Source organism: Salvelinus namaycush, chromosome 3, assembly GCF_016432855.1.
Source record: "Salvelinus namaycush isolate Seneca chromosome 3, SaNama_1.0, whole genome shotgun sequence".
NCBI lineage: Eukaryota > Metazoa > Chordata > Actinopteri > Salmoniformes > Salmonidae > Salvelinus > Salvelinus namaycush.
Window position 1 is genome coordinate 76,543,760 of NC_052309.1, and position 20,650 is coordinate 76,564,409.

Consider the following 20,650-nt stretch of genomic DNA (forward strand, 5'->3'; position numbering starts at 1 on the left):
ATCGGCAGCTTCACTTCACCATGGCAACAGGCTTCCCATCCAACAGCTGCCTGTATCCAGGAGGGCAGAAAGCATCGCCCCAACCCAGCTCTTATCTTAGGCCAGGATATCAGTGATCCAGACCTCACAGATAGACCATCCTCAGAGAAACCCACAAAACCCCAAGGTCCTCCATTCTAACCCCCAAGAATTCCCTCTATTTACCTTATGTCAAGAGGTGGGGAACTTACAGTCAAGAGTCGTGAGTTGTGTCAAAAATGCACCCATATATCAGATACCTTGCCTTCATATTACAGAGATGCTGCCCAAGAGGTTGTGCTTGATAGGCTAGTTTTTTCTCTCATAGTACAATATGTTTTAAGGGCTTGGACTGGAACATTGTCTCCATATAGAAGACAGATTCAATAAATAGCTTACAGTGATGCTCTGTGCATGACTCTTTGTGTATGAAGTGTTGTGTAGCACTATGGATGCTATGGAGTACTACCATCAAACACAGACTTGTCTTTTAATACGTTGGCTTTATTCAATTAATGTAGAAGTGATAACTCTTCCCCACATTAATTTACCATAACTAAGAGAGCTATCTGATGAGAATCAGCAATAAACCCCTTATATCCCTTATAAACCAGTCCTATCAAAGCCTCTCTTTTTCCAGCCTTCAGCGGGACTGGTTTATAAGGGATGATATAAGTCTAGCTGGGCTTGGGAGAGTTCATTTGGATTTGCTGATTCTCATCAGATAGCTCTCTTAGTTATGGTAAATTAATGTGGGGAAGAGTTATCACTTCTACATTAATTGAATAAAGCCAACGTATTAAAAGACAAGTCTGTGTAGCAAACAGATGTTGTTGAAATTATGAGAGCTGAAGAACACAATAGTTTCCGTTAAATAGCAGAACACTGCAAGTCATTGAACTAATAAAAAATACATAACAGGAACTTTCCCTCATTAGCTAATTTAAAAGAAGAGAGTATAGCCGACTCTTAATGATCGGCTATGAAAAGCCAACTGACATTTATTCCTGATTATTATTTGACCATGCTTGTCATTTATGAACATTTTGAACATCTTGGCTCTCTCTAATTCTCTCCTTCTCTCTTTCTTTCTCTCTCTCGGAGGACCTGAGCCCTAGGACCATACATCAGGACTACCGGGCATGATGACTCCTTGCTGTCCCCAGTCCACCTGGCCTTGCTGCTGTTCCAGTTTCAACTGTTCTGCCTGCGGTTATGGAACCCCTACCTGTCCCAGACCTGCTGTTTTCAACTCTTAATGATCGGCTATGAAAAGCCAACTGACATTTATTCCTGATTATTATTTGACCATGCTGGTCATTTATGAACATTTTGAACATCTTGGCCATGTTCTGTTATAATCTCCACCCGGCACAGCCAGAAGAGGACTGGCCACCCCTCATAGCCTGGTTCCTCTCTAGGTTTCTTCCTAGGTTTTGGCCTTTCTAGGGAGTTTTTCCTAGCCACCGTGCTTCTACACCTGCATTGCTTGCTGTTTGGGGTTTTAGGCTGGGTTTCTGTACAGCACTTCGAGATATTAGCTGATGTATGAAGGGCTATATAAAATAAACTTGATTGATAAAATAAACTTGAGTAAGGGCACAATGAAATGATCAACCATATTTTCATTTGAAACTTTTATTTTCACATAAACACTTATAAACTACATATAAAATACATTTGTAAACATACAGAGAAGCTTTGGTGTGTGCAGTGAATATTCTACATTATGTAGTGTGTGTGTTCTGCATTCTGTGTTCCTATGCCATGTAACAAATATGTACAAGGAAGCATATCATGTATCCCTCAACCACACACCAATTACTTGCAATTACTTCCATATTCCCAGCCAGTGACGCGCATTGGTTTGTAGCTAGCCATTGTCATTCATGCCAGCCCCAGCCCTTGGGAGCTGACTTCTGACCCATACGCCAGGCCAGAAATAAACTCTTATCTTCCTTAGGCTTTCAGTCTAACACCCCACTTCACCACCCCTCAACACACACATCTGTCCTTACACTCATGCTTAGTGAACCAGGGTCTTCACTCCTCTCTCTCTCTTATTGATTCAGTGTCTGATTGGGTGGTGGCTCTGCTGGAGCGTGTTGTTTTTGGCCTGTTGAGCCGACTCACCCTCTACTCTGTCCACAGTGGCTGACCTCTCCTCCTGCCTCTCTACTCTCTCTATGGAGCCTTTGGACCAGCATCGCTGAGTCTCAGCCCTTAACCGCCTGTCTCACCACCGTGCTCTAGGGATAGCCATGTCAGGTCTCCCTAATACTATGTGGAAGCAGGTGTTATCTTTTTTTAGTCTGTTCACTCACCATGCACCCATCTGTCTGTGTGTATATTACAGTGGAACTCTATAAACTACATCACAAACAGGAATTTGTCTCCCAGTCAAGTTAAACAGAGATGTGGTTCTCTTAACCGCTGTGTTGCGTTAAATCTATACAGACTAGGCTACAACTAAAGCCCCTTGTGGACCTTTGTACACCTTGGGGCAGGTTTGCCAAAAGGAGGCCAATGACCATCATCTCCATTCTAGATAATGTTTGATTTTACTGAAACAAACTGTCAATCGATTTATAACACTTCAACTATATTTCTGATCATGCCCTGTTTGGACAACAGGACTCATCATATTGATGAGTGTTTGATAATGACAACAGGACTCATCATATTGATGAGTGTTTGATAATGACAACAGGACTCATCATATTGATGAGTGTTTGATAATGACAACAGGACTCATCATAGTGTTTGATAATGACATCCCACTTTGCAGGAATCCTCATAATTGTCGGGGAAATGTACCTATTTATCAGAAAAATGCAGCATGTGTTGTTATACTGTGTACTCAACAGGTACTTTTAACATCTCTCACAGCAGCCCACACAACATGTGCAACAAGGTCAGTCTATCTAAAACACTTTACATATCCTCGCAACAAGGTCAGTCCATCTAGAACACTTTACATATCCTCACACCTGGATAATGCATTAGATATGTGAGTTTGACACCACAGAAGTCATGTGGATTGATTTGAGTGTTTTATAATGACAGACATTTTACCCTTCACTCCTTCACTTTGCAGGAGACCCCACATTGGCGTAGAGGAAATTGATAGGAAATGTGTCACATCAAAGTGTTTTTTTATACAGAACAGTTGGATTGGAATTCATACAGCATGAGTGTGTTTGTATGCAGAGGGAGAAGAGTTGTGTATGATTGGTTTGACAGTCCTCTCTGGTGGGATGACTCTGCCCCCTTGTGGTACACTGAGAAGGAACTAGAAATGCAATTTGAATGACCATGAGTTCTCATTCTTTAACTGTCAATGTCATGAGTACCATCAGTGGTCTGGTGCATTTTTAAATTGAGAACTGGTACAGAAAACAACACGGGTGACTATATTTGCTATGGTATAATACAACTTATATTTTAGAATCCAGAACACACAGTAACATGTCCTTCTAGCCATGTTTTGACATTGCATTGATTATTATATAATCAGTCTAATCAGTTCTGACTGGAAAACACAGCAACAAGATATGGCAGACTTAATAAGCAAGATCAGTCAATTCAACAATACAATTTATAACAGCTTTATTACTCATCTAACAGCAATACTATTTCTGTCAGTAAACACTTTCACCACCAGGAAGCAGTATTCTACTACTGTAATAAGCAATGCAATTTAAGCAAGTGTATAACGTTGAAGACAAACGATGAACAAGATGAGAACGGATGAATACTTCTTACACTATTCTCAAATCCCAATGTACAATGATTTTCAGTTTTAAAATTCAATTGTATTTATTGTAATTTCTTTGATATTTTGCTTCCCAGTATAAAAAGTGATAACATATATTCTCTTTGGCCATGGCAGTCCAGGTTTGCTTTCTCTTCACTCAGTAAGAGAAAGGCCCTGATCCATCCTGTGTAGATGTGCCCTGACCAGGAAAGCCCTTTGCCCTACTGTAGTTCCAAGTCACATGTTCAGTAAAAAACCTCCTGACCTTCCCATGACTAGTCCTATGCTATGATTATGAGTCCAACCAGGATGAAGACCAACAGCAGTCTGCTCCTAGTCCTTGTCCCTGAAGAGATCCCTCTGGAGTAGTGCAGCTGTTTGTGAGAGCTGTAGGTTCTACTACTAGGTATCCACAAGGAGCAGTTGTAAGGCTCAGTCCCAGCCTGGGTAGGCAGGGTACTCCTTATATCAAACAGCCCCTCTTCATCCAGCTGGCTCTTTGTGCTGGCCGACTCTGTTATATTCTCAGAGCCCAGGAACCAGTGTACTGTGCCTTCTGGGTAAACTCCAAATAACTGGCACTCAACCTGAGACTCATTCTGGAACACTTTGTGCTCAGATGTCCTTAGGCACTCTGCAATGTTGAGGGAAAAATAGTATGAGTATTGAGTAGTTCTCAATTAACATTCACATAGCTGGAGTGCGTCTAACAATTTCATTGCCATATTTGTGTAATATTTGGTCTGACTTGCCTACATGTGTCATTGTTGCAATTGCTCTCATCCTACAACAGCATCATCATTAGTTGTATAGGAGCATTATTCCCATACAGTATACAGACCTTGCATTGTCACAGTGGTGTTGGCAGCTGTGATCGTTAGGTTGGAGCGCAGTTTGCAGGTGTAGTTACCCTGACTGGACGGCATCACCCGAGTCAGATTGAGTGTGAGGGTGTTGTTTGTGTTGTCACACCGGAAGCCAGGAAAGGAGAATACACCAGTGGCATTGACCACACACAGCTGTTTCATTTTCCTTACCCAGGAAAAGAGAATGATCTTGAGTGTGCTTGATGACATGATGTCACACTGCAGGGACATTCTGATCACACTGAGCCTTTACCTCAGTACTGGTTCTCAGCTCCACTTTACCTGTGAATGGATGGATAAAGAGGAAACTGTTATATCGCCAGGTATAGGAAGCTTTCCATGCTTACACACACTGTATTTACACTGACCAAAAATAAATCAAATGCAACACTTGAAAGGATTTTGCTGAGTTACAGTTCATATAAGGAAATCAGTCAATTTAAATAAATGCATTATGCCCTAATCTATGGATTTCACATGACTGGCAATACAGATATGTATCTGTCGGTCACAGATAACTTTAAAAAACAAAAGTAGGGGCGTGGATCAAAAAAAGTCAGTATCTGGTGTGACCACCATTTGGCTCATGCAGCCCAACATATCTCTTTAGCATAAAGTTAATCAAGCTGTTGTTTGTTGCCTGTGGAATGATGTCCCACTCCTCTTCAATGGCTGTGCGAAGTTGCTGGATATTGGCGGGAACACGCTGTCGTACACGTTCATCCAGAGCAGTGGTCACCAACCTTTTCTGAGTCAAGATCACTTTGGCAGTCAAAAAGCAATCTTCTGCTCAGATTATTATTTTTTACATTAGCCTCACACAAACAGTTGTAGGAATGAGGTTTGGGCAGTAGGCCTAACACATTATCACAGCATATTGGCTATATGATTGGCCTGCCAATATTGTTAATCAGACCATATTATATTTCGAACTCGAGCTTTGATAACAAAATAGATCAGTTGGTTTAGCACTTGTGAGGCACTGTGGAGCATGAATTGAAATAATTTGGTTTTTTATTTTACTGGACTGATGGTACCTAGGGCTATCGATACTTGGCTACTCATTCATTGCAGCTGCAGCCCGAGCGGAAGTACGGAGAAGCACGTTTTGTAATAGTGTTGAATAAAAACAGTGACAGTGCTGAATATAAACTTGAACATGAACTCACTCATAAAATCAGCAGCTCTTTGCTGTATTCGTTGACAGTCTCTCTGTGGTCATGGTTTTAAAAGTTATAAAATCTTACGTACGCTAGTAGCCTATTAAACTTAGCTGTGGCCAGGGTTATGGAAGCTCTGTAGCCACGGGTGATTTGAGCTATCCGATTGGGCAGCGCAGTAGGTGCACTCGATTTAGTCACAGATTTGCCGGTCCTGCGGGAAGGCAGAGTTTGTCTCATGGAAACACTTTGCTTACCCGGTGCGCTCAACACGATTTTAAAAAAGGAGCGCAAGCCTTTATCGTTCGTTGGCTTTTCTACAGAAATATTTGGTGATCGACTAGGAATGCCTTGAAGATCGACCAGTTGGTGACCACTGATCCAGAGCATCCCAAACATGCTCAATGGGTGACATGTCTGGTAAGTATGCAGGCCATGGAAGAACTGGGACATTTTCAGCTTCCAGGAATTGTGTGCAGATCCTTGTGACATGGGGCTGTGCATTATCATGCTGAAACATGAGGTGATAGCTGCGGATGAATGGCACGATAATGGGCCTCAGGATCTCGTCACGGTATCTCTGGGGATTGAAATTGCCATTGATTAAATACAATTGTGTTCATTGTCAGTAGCTTATGTTTGCCCATACCATAACCCCACCGCCACCATGAGGCACTCTGTTCACAACGTTGGCATCAGCAAACTGCTCGCCCAAACGACCACATTCACGCTGTCTGCTGTCTGCCCGATCAGCAGTTGAAACCGGGATTACTCCGTGGAGAGCCCACTTCTCCAGCGTGCCGGTGGTCATCGAAGGTGAGCATTTGCACACTGAAGTTGGTTACGACGCCAAACTGCAGTCAGTCAAGACCTTGGTGAGGACGACAAGCACGCAGATGAGCTTCCCTGACATGGTTTCTGACAGTTTGTGCAGAAATTCTTTGGTTGTTCAAACCCACAGTTTCATCATCTGTCCGCGTGGCTGGTCTCAGACGATCCCACAGGTGAAGAAGCCAGATGTGGAGGTCCTGGTCTGGCGTGTTTACACATGATCTGTGGTTGCGAGGCCAGTTGGACGTACTGCCAAGTTCTCTAAAACGTCATTGCACTCGATTTGGTAGAGAAATTAACATTCAATTATCTGGGAACAGCTATGGTGGACATTCCTGGAGTCAGCATGCCAATTGCACGCTCCCTCAAAACTTGAGACATCTGTGGCATTGTGGTGTGGCACAAAACTGCACATTTTAGAGTGGCATTTTATTGTCCCCAGCACAAGGTGCACCTGTGTAATGATCATGCTGTTTAATCAGCTTCTTGATATGACACACCTGTCAGGTGGATGGATTATCTTGGCAAAGGAGAAATGCTCACTAACAGGGATGTAAACTAATTTGTGCACAGATTTTGAGAGAAATAAGCTTTTTGTGCGTATGGAACATTTCTGGGATCTTTGATTTCGGCTCATGAAACATGGGATCAACACACATGTTGTGTTTATATTTTTGTTAAGTGCATATTGTGGCCATAGCCAGTTCAGCTAGGAAAGAAGGAGTTGTGAGAACTTGAAGAAAGTTTGTTTCTGTAGAAAGCAGATCATCTTTACTTAGGTCTTTTCAAGGTAATACTACAGATTCTATCTTTCACTTTATCAAGGTCCTAGCCAGACAGCATGGATCTTTTGAACCAAAAATGTTTTGTACTTTATAGTACTTTTATAGCAGAATCTTACCCAAAATTATTTGAAATATGGCTGTACTTTCTGTATTTGCTGGATGTGACACATCCTTACTAAAAGACAAAAGATTGTTCCCTCAAGCAGCTTTTTTGCCTGGTAAAAAACAGCCAAAATATGTTTTTGTGCACTGTCTCACAATCTTACTTTCACTGTTGACAACTGAAGAGAGCCAGATGGCTAAGACCCAGACAAAAATGACCTCTGTTTTTCTCTGTTGTTTCATCTGCATTTAAATTGACATTAGTTACTTTAGACGGCACAGTTCACAGCTCAAACACATGGCTATAAAGAGAGAGGATCCAATCCAAACCACAGTGTTGCTTTCTGATATGTAGTATAGCAGTACTACTCACCATCTTGTTAAAGCTCTTAAAATCACAGTCTTCTCTGTTTATGACTTCCTGCCTCTCTTTTCCTGTGAGTGGTTTACTCATACAGATTTAAAGCACTTGAACTAACCTCAAGCTGTGTTTAGGTCTTGCACATTTCTGAGCCAGAGAGTGTCTCACATCTCAATTGTACGATAACATGGATCATTCCTCTGGGTTTGTTTTCATGCCTAATGTCATGTAGTGTCAGGTTTGCACTAAAACATGTGCAGACTGGCCTTTTTGCTCTGGGTTGAGTGAGGAACTATGCTGATGGTTCGGGCAAATGCAAGCAGCTTCAGATTACTTTTCAGTTTCACTTTCGTCAGTCATCTGGAAAGGCCTCTAGTTATTTTTTTATAAACTCCATGTTTGATTTATTCCCTTATATGGAAATGATGTTCTATTTCTTGTTTATTTCAGTTAACAGGGACAATAATTAGTACTGCATTCCCTCCTTCTTATCAAACTAATCATGACATAAAGGGCATCTTATTGTAAAATGTTGCCCTTGAATTCCATACATTTCATACTTTTGTGTGTTTTATAACCTTGCTTCTATTATCTTCCATCTCTTGTATATTTCTTGAGACTTTCCTTTCGTCCAAGAATAACATCTGGAGTGATACTAGAACACCCACGTACCCAATCCTCAAACTTGCCTTTTATTTCCCCGTAAACATTTTCCTCAAATTCCCCTAGTATCCTCATATGGAATTATAGGATACTGAGTTTGGACCAGACAAAAACAATGTTAGTTGAAGTCTTGAAGGTCAAAGTTGCTTAACTCTCACTTATCCATCATTTCTTCTTGTCTCTGGCTTTTCTGTCACTATGCAATACACCCCCTCTCAGAGAAAAATAGACTCTATAGCATGTGTCCACCCACTTGTATTGAAAATAGATTGAAATGTAGTTCCTCTGACACATCTTGACAAACTAAGGGTATTTTAATTGTACTTGACTCACTGAAAGACATGCTGTTGTCAGAGGGAAGAGCGATTGAGTAACACTCTATTCCTACAGTTGAATTACATACTGTATCCCTCTCAGATTGAGAGTTTTACTGCTTCTGAAATCTCAAGTTTACCTTCACATTGAATTCTTTCACAGCTATTATTCACCTATCACACTTCCTTTTGTTTCATGAACCTCAACAATAAAAAATCTAAAAGAAAACCCAACCACTTTTATTGCCATGTTTATTTGATTTTTAAGCACTTTGCTGTTTAATAACACAGATATAATCAAATGTCTCCTGGGTCTTGCCAGAGAATGCATCAACCTCCAACAGTCATATAGGCTTTCAGCTGTAATTATAGACTATGTCAAATCCTCGCAGCATTACAATTGGACTGCTGGTGTATGAAAGGCAGAAAGTCAACTTCCACTTAGTGGCTACATTCAAATCTTTAACTTCATTGATAGCTGTCACGCCCTGACCTTAGAGATCCTTTTTATGTCTCTATTTGGTTTGGTCAGGGTGTGATTTGGGGTGGGTATTCTATGTTCTTTTGTTCTATTATTTGTATTTCTATGTTTTGGCCGGGTAGTGTTCTCAATCAGGGACAGCTGTCTATCGTTGTCTCTGATTGAGAACCATATTTAGGTAGCCCTTTTTCCCACCTGTCTTTGTGGGAGGTTGTCTTTGTTTGTTGGCACTTAGCCTTTAGCTTCACGGTTGTTTTGGATTGTTTGTTGTTTTTGTCGGTGTCATATAAATAAAGTAATATGTATGCTCACCACGCTGCACCTTGGTCCTCTTCATTCAACGGCCGTGACAATAGCAGCACAAATAAAAGTATTACCATTCAAAAGAAATGGGACAAAATCATCATGATGGCCCTTTAGTGATTTGGGAGGGAATTAGAACATGGCCTTCCTCATAAATGTCATTGACTGTGGTGGTGACTGTCAATGAGAATCCCTATGTGGAAGATAATCATTAATGTGCTCAGATTTCATAGTGATTATCACAGGTCAGGGTTGTGAAACACTGTCCTCTTTCCTACCTGTGCGAGGAGGGAACTAGGGCCTTAATCGTAATAAGGAAGGCTTGTAGAGCCTTGTCAGTGCCCTGAGGGAGATTCACATGGCCCACCCCTTAATTACTCACTCCCTGACTCATTCATCTGGGAGTTACTGTAACAGCTTTCTTCTGTGGACGAAGGATAGGACCAAAGCGCAGTGTGGTTAGTGTTCATCATGTTTAATAACGACAAACGTAAACACTACAAAATACAAAAACAACAAATGTGAAAAACCAAAACAGTCCTATCTGGTGCATAGACACAAAGACAGAAAACAACCACCCACAAAACCCAACACAAAAAAGGCTACCTAAATATGGTTCCCAATCAGAGACAATGACTAACACCTGCCTCTGATTGAGAACCATATCAGGCCAAACATAGAAACGGGAAAACTAGACACACAACATAGAATGCCCACTCAGCTCACATCCTGACCAACACTAAAACAAAGAAAACACAAAAGAACTATGGTCAGAACGTGACAGTTACACATGACACCTTGACCATGTGACATCACAGTGGTAGTAGTTATAAGTTGCCTTTGTCCAAATGAGTGAACATCAATATGGAGAAATATATACATTAAATTAAAAACTCAGTTATATGTAATTGCAACAGGAGTCTACCAGTGTCATAACTTGCCCAAGAATATACTACTATTGTCAAATAAAATTCTAGTACTGATGATTGTTAAGACCACAGCTACCTGGGCATATTTCCATACTTGCCAACTGGATACAGACGGGATATTATATACCATATCTGTCAACATCTGAATTAAGATAATGGGCAGTGGTTGCAGCATGTCTTGGATTTTGGAGTTTTTACACCACAGCAACCTTCTTTAACAAATGTATTTCGGCAGTGTCTGTACACAGCCAGCATATCTCATCTGCCTTTTTAGTTGTCTTGTGAAACAGACAATGTTTGTCAGTCAGGATACTGTGAAGTTGATTCTGAATTCTAGCTAAGATAACAGACAAACAGAATCTGTCCTAACCCTTGTGTTGTCTTAAGGGTCAAAAATGACCTGCCACTTTGTTTAACAGCAGAGAAAACCCCCTAAATTATATTTTTTCAACTTTAAATTTGATTACTTTTCCTAGACCCCAACATTAGAAAAAGGGAAACATCACCTTTGTTCATATTTCCATGAAAGTTGTACACCACCAGTGTACAAAGATTGTCTTAGGGTCATTTTTGACCCGGCAGATATAAAATAATTTACACACCACAAAAACCACAAAGACACACACACATACACACACATACACAATGAGAAATTGAGATGATATGTGCTACTGGTTGAACTCAGCCAGCAGCTCCTGAAGAGGAAGATCACCATGGTTGGCACAGTTACAAAGAACAAGCCTGAGCTCCCCCCTGAACTCCTCGCAACAAGGGGGAGACAGGCCTTCTCATCAAAGTTTTCCTTCACCCCCACCACCACTCTAGTTTCCTACCTCCCAAAGAGGAGGAAGAATGTGGTCCTCCTGAGCACACTGCACAAAACGTCTGAGATCAGTGACCGTGAGGACAGGAAGACAGCCATCATCCTGGACTACAACCACAACAAAGGAGGCGCGGACATCCTAGACAAGGTGATTGGAACTTAGAGCTGCAGGAGGATGACTGCCAGCTGGCCCCTGGTCATCTTCCATAACATCATTGATTTATCCTCAACAATGCCTTCATGATATGGAACAAGATCAACCCCACCTGGATGCCTGATAAGCTGAACAAGAGGAGGGTGTTCCTGGAGCAGCTGGGAAAGGCACTTGTAACACCACACCCCACACCCCACACCCCACACATTCAAAGAAGGGAGTGCCTTCCCCGCACAGCAGCCTCTGCAGCTCTTGTGAAAGCTGTTTAGGGGGCTGAATCTTGTCCTGATCCACCTGAGGCTGCAGCTGGGGCAGGCAAGAGGAGGAGATGTCAATTCTGCCCCCCAAAGAAGGACTGTAAAACAAATAGTATGTGCTGAACCTGTGAGAAATACATCTGCCAAGTCCATGCACACACACTTGCATACTGTCCTACATGTTCTAATTAGAGTTGATTGATTTATGTTCTTCACATTATTTTATTCTTATTTATTGTTGTTGTTTATACACCTTGTGGGTGGGGGCAATGGTTTCAAAAATGGGAGAAGACTAGTATTTTGTAGTTGAATTCATCATTGTACAGTATATAAGAATATATGGGGCGGCAGGTAGCCAGGTTAGAGCGTTGGGCCAGTGACCGAAAGGTCGCTAGATCGAATCCCCGAGCTGACAAGGTAAAAATCTGTAATTCTGCCCCTGAACAAGGCAGCTAACCCACTGTTCCTAGGCCGTAATTGTAAATAAGAATTTGTTCTTAACTGACTTGCCTAATTAAATAAAGGTTAAATAAAATAAATATCACTATGTTGACATAAAAGTTCAAGACTGTTATTGTTTCCTTTCAATAAAATGCATTCAAAACTACTTTCTGCACATTTCTGCTTTCTTAGGCTATACAAGTACTAAAAAATGTATGTTTACACCTATGCAATTTAGCAATTTAGCAATAATAATAATAATAAACCTCTACTTTAGTAAAGAAAACAATTATGACAGGTGTATTATAATAAAAAACGAGTGGTGTCCACTGATTAAATGCTGCCTTTCTGCATTGTGAAGAGGGAAAACCCACATATTCACAAAGTTTGTGATGAATGACAGGTTGTTTCTTCATGCAAAATAGATTTGGGGTTTAAAATTCAATTAAGGTGCTTTATTTTAGGGGTTTAGTGAAGGTGGGTCTTGTTTTACCCTTAGAACAAGGGGAGTATACAGCATGTTAAGACTACACTAGGGTTAAACAGCTTGGTCCTGGCACAGGCTCTATCACAGCATTAAAGACTCTCCTCACAAGGTGAAGCAAACTGACATCTCTAGACTGGTGAGAATCAATGCAACATAGCCACACCAGAGGAACCAGAACCAGGTGCAAATGAGGACAAGTGTGTATTGGTTGAATATTGAGGAATCTTACACTCTGAGTGTTTTTGGTGAGGAGGAGGGGAGAGGTTCAGATAGCGAGGTCACATTTCCATCCAGTCCTACACTCTCTTGAGAGACAAGTTGGTGTAAATAAAGAAGTTGCTTGTGTTAAAGTAGTGCTGTCAGATCTCAGACATCTCTGTTTTTCAATATATGTGACAGAGTACAGCACAGTGCTTCTTATTCAGTGTAGTCTATACAGACATCAGCACCGCATTCAGCAGGTATTCTTCTGGGGTATAAACCAGCCTGTTCCTCACAGGTGGAATACAAAGGAAAAAGAGGAAGGAAAGAGACTCCAAACCTTCAGAGCCATTTCCCTTTGATGTGTCGCTGTGCCGAGCAGTGTACAGATGTAGGATCTTAATTTGATCACTTTTTTGTTGCTGAGAATTTGTAAACTTGTAGTGTGTTTAAGTTTTAAAAATGTTTCTAAATTTCATATTTCCACTTTAAAATGTCAGACTTGATTTGCCCTAATGAACAATGTATCAACCCCTACAAAAATGTCCATATAATCCACATAACAATTCACATAACTGTTGCTGCAGGATTATTTTCCTTCTCTAGCTAACTGGCTCAAATTAAGATCCTACATCTGTACCTGAGTGGTGAACAAATCCCCATCCACCAGCCATAGTCCAAAGCATGACAGATGAAGCAGAAGCCTGGCTGATTGATCTGCATTTCCTTTATACAATGATTCCTATATAGCACAGTATAATATATTCTAGGAAGGCAGAAGTATGATACTTACAGTATGACTTAGGAATAACATAATCATTATGTTTTGGTCAGAAATGTATTGTAATGCCAATAACCATTGAGTAATTTGATCAACAACATAAAGAATAGTTATACCATATTGCATGCTAATATTTTTGGTGAAGCAAATCACAGCACCATCATATTATTATGGAATGAAGAAAAAACTTTTCCTCCTTGGTTTGAATTATGATTCATAACTATAGAATTGAGATCAAACTTGAAAATGAGGGTTGGCATTTTGAGTACACAGTTCAGTGAGTTTCTTCTCTCCCTGCCTGCAGGTATTATCGCTGATAGGTGAAAAGTGTTCCCGGGTCCCCTCTGGTCTAAGGGGAGGAAGAGCATTCCATCTCTGGAAACGGCTTTGTTCATCTCCCCCTCTTCGCCTGGAGCGACAATAAAGCAGCAAACACTGCTGAGGTGCAGAAAGATGCCCTTTTCTTATCAGTGGGGAGGCTTGACAAAAGAAACCCTCAGGCCAAACGTATATATATATATATATATATATACAGTTGAAGTCGGAAGTTTACATACACCTTAGCCAAATAGATTTAAACTCAGTTTTTCACATTTCCTGACATTTATTCCTAGTAAAAATTCCCTGTCTTAGGTCAGTTCGGACCACCACTTTATTTTAAGAATGTGAAATGTCAGAATAATAGTAGAGAGTGATTTATTTCTGCTTTTATTTCTTTCATCACATTCCCAGTGGGTCAGACATTTACATACACTCAATTAGTATTTGGTAGTATTGCCTTTAAATTGTTTAACTTGGGTCAAACGTTTCGGGTAGCCTTCCACAAGCTTCCCACAATAAGTTGGGTGAATTTTGGCCCATTCTTCATGACAGAGCTGGTGTAACTGGGTCAGGTTTGTAGGACTCCTTGCTCGCGCACGCTTTTTCAGCTCTGCCCACACATTTTCTATAGGATTGAGGCCAGGGCTTTGTGATGGCCACTCCAATACCTTGACTTTGTTGTCCTTAAGCCATTTTGCCACAACTTTGGATGTACAGTCGTGGCCAAAAGTTTTGAGGATGACACAAATATTAATTTTCACAGTCTGCTGCCTCAGTTTGTATGATGGCAATTTGCATATACTCCAGAATGTTATGAAGAGTGATCAGATGAATCGCAATTAATTGCAAAGTCCCTCTTTGCCATGCAAATGAACTGAATCCCCCCAAAAGATTTCCACTGCATTTCAGCCCTGCCACAAAAGGACCAGCTGACATCATGTCAGTGATTCTCTCGTTAACAGAGATACTGTTAACGAGAGATACTGAGGTGAGATACTGGGGTGCAAAGGAACAAGATAAATAAATACAGTATGGGGATGAGGTAGATTGGATGGGCTATTTACAGATGGTCTATGTACAGGTGCAGTGATCTGTGAGCTGCTCTAACAGCTGGTACACCTCCAATTGACTCAAATGATGTCAATTAGCCTATCAGAAGCTTCTAAAGCCATGACATCATTTTCTGGAATTTTCCAAGCTGTTTAAAGGCAGTCAACTTAGTGTATGTAAACTTCTGACCCACTGGAATTGTGATACAGTGAAATATAAGTGAAATTATCTGTCTGTAAACAATTGTTGGAATAATTACTTGTGTCATGCACAGAGTAGATGTCCTAACCCACTTGCCAAAACTATAGTTTGTTAACAAGACATTTGTGGAGTGGTTGAAAAACAAGTTTTAATTGGAGTTTTAATGACTCCAACCTAAGTGTATGTAAACTTCTGACTTCAACTGTATATGTCTCTCTCCCTCTCTCTTGGCCCTGATCTGTGCTATCCCAAGTGCCCCTCCTTTTCCACCTGAGGTAAATGTTTATTGGCATTGAATTAAGTGAGGTCTTTTTCCACTCTGTGCACAGCCAGGAGCAACAGTAGCATGGAGAATAAACCCTGACTTACCTGAACCATGATTTTTGTCTCCCTGTCTCTCTGTCTGTCTCTGTCTGTTCTTCCCTCTTTTAGAAGGCATCTGGATGACTCTTACTGCCCTCTTAAGTGTCAAGAGTTGGATGAAAAAGAGGATTACGTTTTCTGTATTACCTTATTGGATCCTCATGTCTCTAACATAGTGCTATGCCTTCTCCGCTGCTATCCTCTCTCCCAGTGGAGTCTATGAGAGGTGTGAGTTACAGACATCTGTCAGTTTGACATTCTGAGTTTCTTATTTTAATGGAGCTGATTCTCCATTGACTTTATACAGGTCTTTGGGGGAACAAAGGTGATCTCAATAGGTTTCCTATAACCATAAAGGACCATGAAACTATCGGTAGAGTTGAAAATGTGATGGAAACACATTGAACATTAGATTTTTATTTGGTACATGGAAAACTTTAACAAAAAAGTTAATGTTGTGTGCACTACGTCATCACACACTGATTTTTATCTGCACTAAGTCAGTTTGGTGGAAACACTGGCGGGAAAATGTGCATATTTTCTTTATGCACATTTTTTAATATTCACATTAACATCTGTCGTCAATTGGATGGAAGACTAGCTATTGTTAATGTAAAGTGAACGATTTATCTTTAGACTAGTCAGATATCCAATGACTGGATCTCTTGAAGATGTCAGCCAGTATGGGCCCTGACAGGAGGGAAATAAAGAAATGCTTCCTGTTAGAAACTGGGATTGGAGTCAGAGTCAATGTCAAAAATCTATATGGCATGCCGTGGGATTGGCAGTTAATTACAACGATGAAAGCAGAGTACAAGCAGGTTTTCTCCCTGACAACATGTTGTATTGATAGTAGATGACTGATACAAAAGGGGAGTCAAGGTTACTGTGCTGCTGTCTACACTGACCATGATGTTCGTTGAGCTGTTAGGGAGATGGAGACAATTAGATTTTCGAAACAATATTTACTTTTTGATTACCTCTCTTCGTATAGCAGGGGTATTACCCTGATATTGATATCCCGTTCAGAGCATAAAATGACCAATCTGGTATGGTAATTAGATTAAATACTAAATTGAATCCCATTATTTAAGTGTAGGCTTACCCTATGCAACTAACTAGCAAGTGGCCTGTTAGGTTGAAGATAATTAGGTTAAATAAAGAAGCAGCTAAAAGCTCCATCAAGCACATTTGGTATTTATAGCTTTAGACATTGTGAACATCCTACATCAACTGGGATAAGCAGCATGCCACTGGGCACAAACTGGCTGAATCAACATTCTTACTATGTCAATTACCAACGGGACATTGACAACTGTAATATCTTATGCTTCACAGAGACGTGGCTGAATGACGACACTATCAACATACAGCTGGCTGGATATACGCTGTACCGGCAGGATAGGACAGCGACGTCTGGTAAGATAAGGGGTGGCGGACTATGTATTTTTGTAAATAACAGCTGGTGCACAATATCTAAGGATGTCTCGAGCTATTGCTCGCCTGAGGTAGAGTATCTCATGATAAACTGTAGACCACACTACCTACCTAGAGAGTATATCTGTATTTTTCATAGCTGTTTACATACCACCACAGTCAGAGGCTGGCACTAAGACAGCATTGAATGAGCTGTATTCCGCTCACCCAGAGGCGGCGCTCCTAGTGGCCGGGGACTTTAATGCAGGGAAACAAATCCGTTTTTCCAAATTTCTATCAGCATGTTAAATGTGCAACCAGAGGGGGAAAAAACTCTGGACCACCTTTACTCCACACACAGAGACGCATACAAAGCTCTCCCTTGCCCTCCATTTGGCAAATCTGACCATAACTCTATCCTCCTGATTCCTGCATACAAGCAAAAATTCAAGCAGGAAGCACCAGTGACAAGATAAATAAAAAAGTGGTCAGATGAAGCAGATGCTAACCTACAGGACTGTTTTGCAGACTAGAATATGTCACGGGATTCCGATGGCATTGAGGACTACACCACATCAGGCATTGGCTTCAACAATAAGTGCATGGATGATGTCGTCCCCACAGTGACCGTACGTACATACCTCAACCAGAAGCCATGGATTACAGGTAGCATCCGCACTGAGCTAAAGGCTAGAGCTGCCGCTTTCAAGGAGCAGGACTCTAACCCGGAAGCTTATAAGAAATCCCGCTATGCCCTCTGACGAACCATCAAACAGGCAAAGAATCAATACAGGACTAAGATCGAATTGTACTACACCGGCTCTGACGCTCGTCGGATGTAGCAGGGCTTGCAAACCATTACAGACTACAAAGGGAAGCACAGCCAAGAGCTGCCCAGTGACACAAGCCTCCCAGACGAGCTAAACTACTTCTATGCTCGCTTCGAGGCAAATAACACTGAAATGCATGAGAGCACCAGCTGTTCCGGAAGACTGTGATCACGCTCTCCTCAGCCAATGTAAGTAAGACCTTTAAACAGGTCAATGTTCACAAGGCCGCAGGGCCAGACGGAATACCAGGACGTGTACTGCGGGCATGCGCTGACCAACTGGCAAGTGTCTTCACTGACATTTTCAACCTCTCCCTGTTTGAGTCTGTAATACCAACATGTTTTAAGCAGACCACCATAGTGCCTGTGCCCAAGAACACTACGGTAACCTGCCTAAACGACTACCGACCCGTGGCACTCACGTCTGTAGCCATGAAGTGCTTCGAAAGACTGGTCATGGCTCACATCAACACCGTTATCCCAGAATAGACCTAGACCCCTCCAATTTGCATACCGGCCCAACAGATCCACAGATGATGCAATTTCTATTGCACTCCACACTGCCCTTTCCCACCTGGACAAAAGGAACACCTATGTGAGAATGCTATTCATTGACTACAGCTCAGCGTTCAACACCACAGTGCTCTCAAAGCTCATCAATAAGCTAAGAACCCTGGGACTAAACACCTCCCTCTGCAACTGGATCCTGGACTTCCTAACGGGCCACCGCCCAGGTGGTGAGGGCAGGTAACAACACATCGGCCACGCTGATCCTCAACACGGGGGTCCCTCAGGGGTGCGTGCTCAGTCCCCTCCTGTACTCCCTGTTCACTCATGACTGCAGGGCCAGGCACAACTCCAACACCATCATTAAGTTTGCCGTTGACACAACAGTGGTAGGCCTGATCACCGACAACAACGAGACAGCCTATAGGGAGGAGGTCAGAGACCTGGCCATGTGGTGCCAGGACAACAACCTCTCCCTCAACGTGATCAAGACAAAGGAGATGATTGTGGACTACAGGAAAAAGAGGACCTAGCATGCCCCCATTCTCATTGATGGGGCTGCAGGGGAGCAGGTTGAGAGCTTCAAGTTCCTTGGTGTCCACATCACCAACAAACCAACATGGTCCAAGCACACCAAGACAGTCGTGAAGAGGGCACAACAAAACCTTTTCCCCCTCAGGAGACTGAAAAGATTTGGCATGGGTCTTCAGATCCTCAAATGGTTCTACAGCTGTACCATCGAGAGCATCCTGACTGGTTGCATCACTGCCTGGTATGGCAATTGCTCGGCCTCCGACCGCAAGGCACAACAGAGGGTAGTGCGAACATGCCAGTACATCACTGGGGCCAAGTTTCCTGCCATCCAGGACCTCTATACCAGGCGGTGTCAGAGGAAGGCCCTAAAAATTATCAAAGACTTCAGCCACACTAGTCATAGACTGTTCTCTCTGCTACTACACGGCAAGCGGTACCAGAGCGCCAAGTCTAGGTCCAATAGGCTTCTAAACAGCTTCTACCCCCAAGCCATAAGACTCCTGAACACCTCATCAAATGGCTACCCAGTCTATTTGCATTGCCCCCCCCCCTTTTACACCGCTGCTACTCTCTGTTATCATCTATGCATAGTCACTTTAATAACTCTACCTACTGCACATGTACAAATTACCTCAACTAACCGGTGCCCCCGCACATTGACTCTGTACCAGTACCCCCCTGTATATAGTCTCGCTATTTATTGCTGCTCTTTAATTGCTATGTGGAAAATACGTTGGATTAAAAAAAAATCTACGTAAACTGTTTTGAGGGTGAAATTTCAACCACCGGATTATGTTATCATGGTAACCAAATTTAAACAAACATACCATGTATAAAATATATTGAATTTGTACCTGGGCAGGTAGGCACCTCCTGCTGGAGAATGAATGTATCTACAGCTACCTTTTGGTCTACCATCCAAGGTTATACCCAAGCCCAGCTATGATATGTTTCACAGACTATTACCAATGTGCTATCGTGAGAATGATTGTTGAGAGATCTCTACTTACAAACTGAATAGATTCACTGTTGCTATTGAAGTTATTCCACAGGGAAGGTTTAACAGAGAAAATGAAATGTGATCATACTTTATCAATCACCAAGGATGTTATTTACGCCTATATAGATTTGCAAAGTCATCAACAACAATTGTTTGAATTCAACCCAGAATTCAACTAAAAATAGACAATACAATAGGCCTATGGTTTCAAGCTCTGGTTGATTTGAAATGTAATGATAGTGATATTGAATTGTGTTTTGTTTTGTTGTCAATGCAACCAAATATCACCATTTGAAGGAGATGTATCTTCTGCTTGGAAAGTTCCGTCTCTGCCATTGGCTTTAATTCCAGTTTGTCTACAAATAAAAAATGTATCTTTTCAACCAAAAGTCAGAGTTAAAGAATATGACTAAATCAAATTAATCTTGACATAAAATACATTTAAAGTTTAATTTAATTTAGTCCTATTCTATAACTTTTATTGTTGGTTGAGATGGAGATGTGAATCCAACATATCAATGATTATTTTGTAGACAAAGTGGAATTAAATAACTTTAGAAATACAATGAATAGCATATGAACTAATTGAAGTTAAAACCTTGGGGATCTAAGCTGACATATGGAATTGTTTTAAGATGGTCATACCATGGATCATTTTAGCTATTTAATTTAGAATTTTAAAACCCATTTAGGTTAAAAAAAATATGAATTTGGC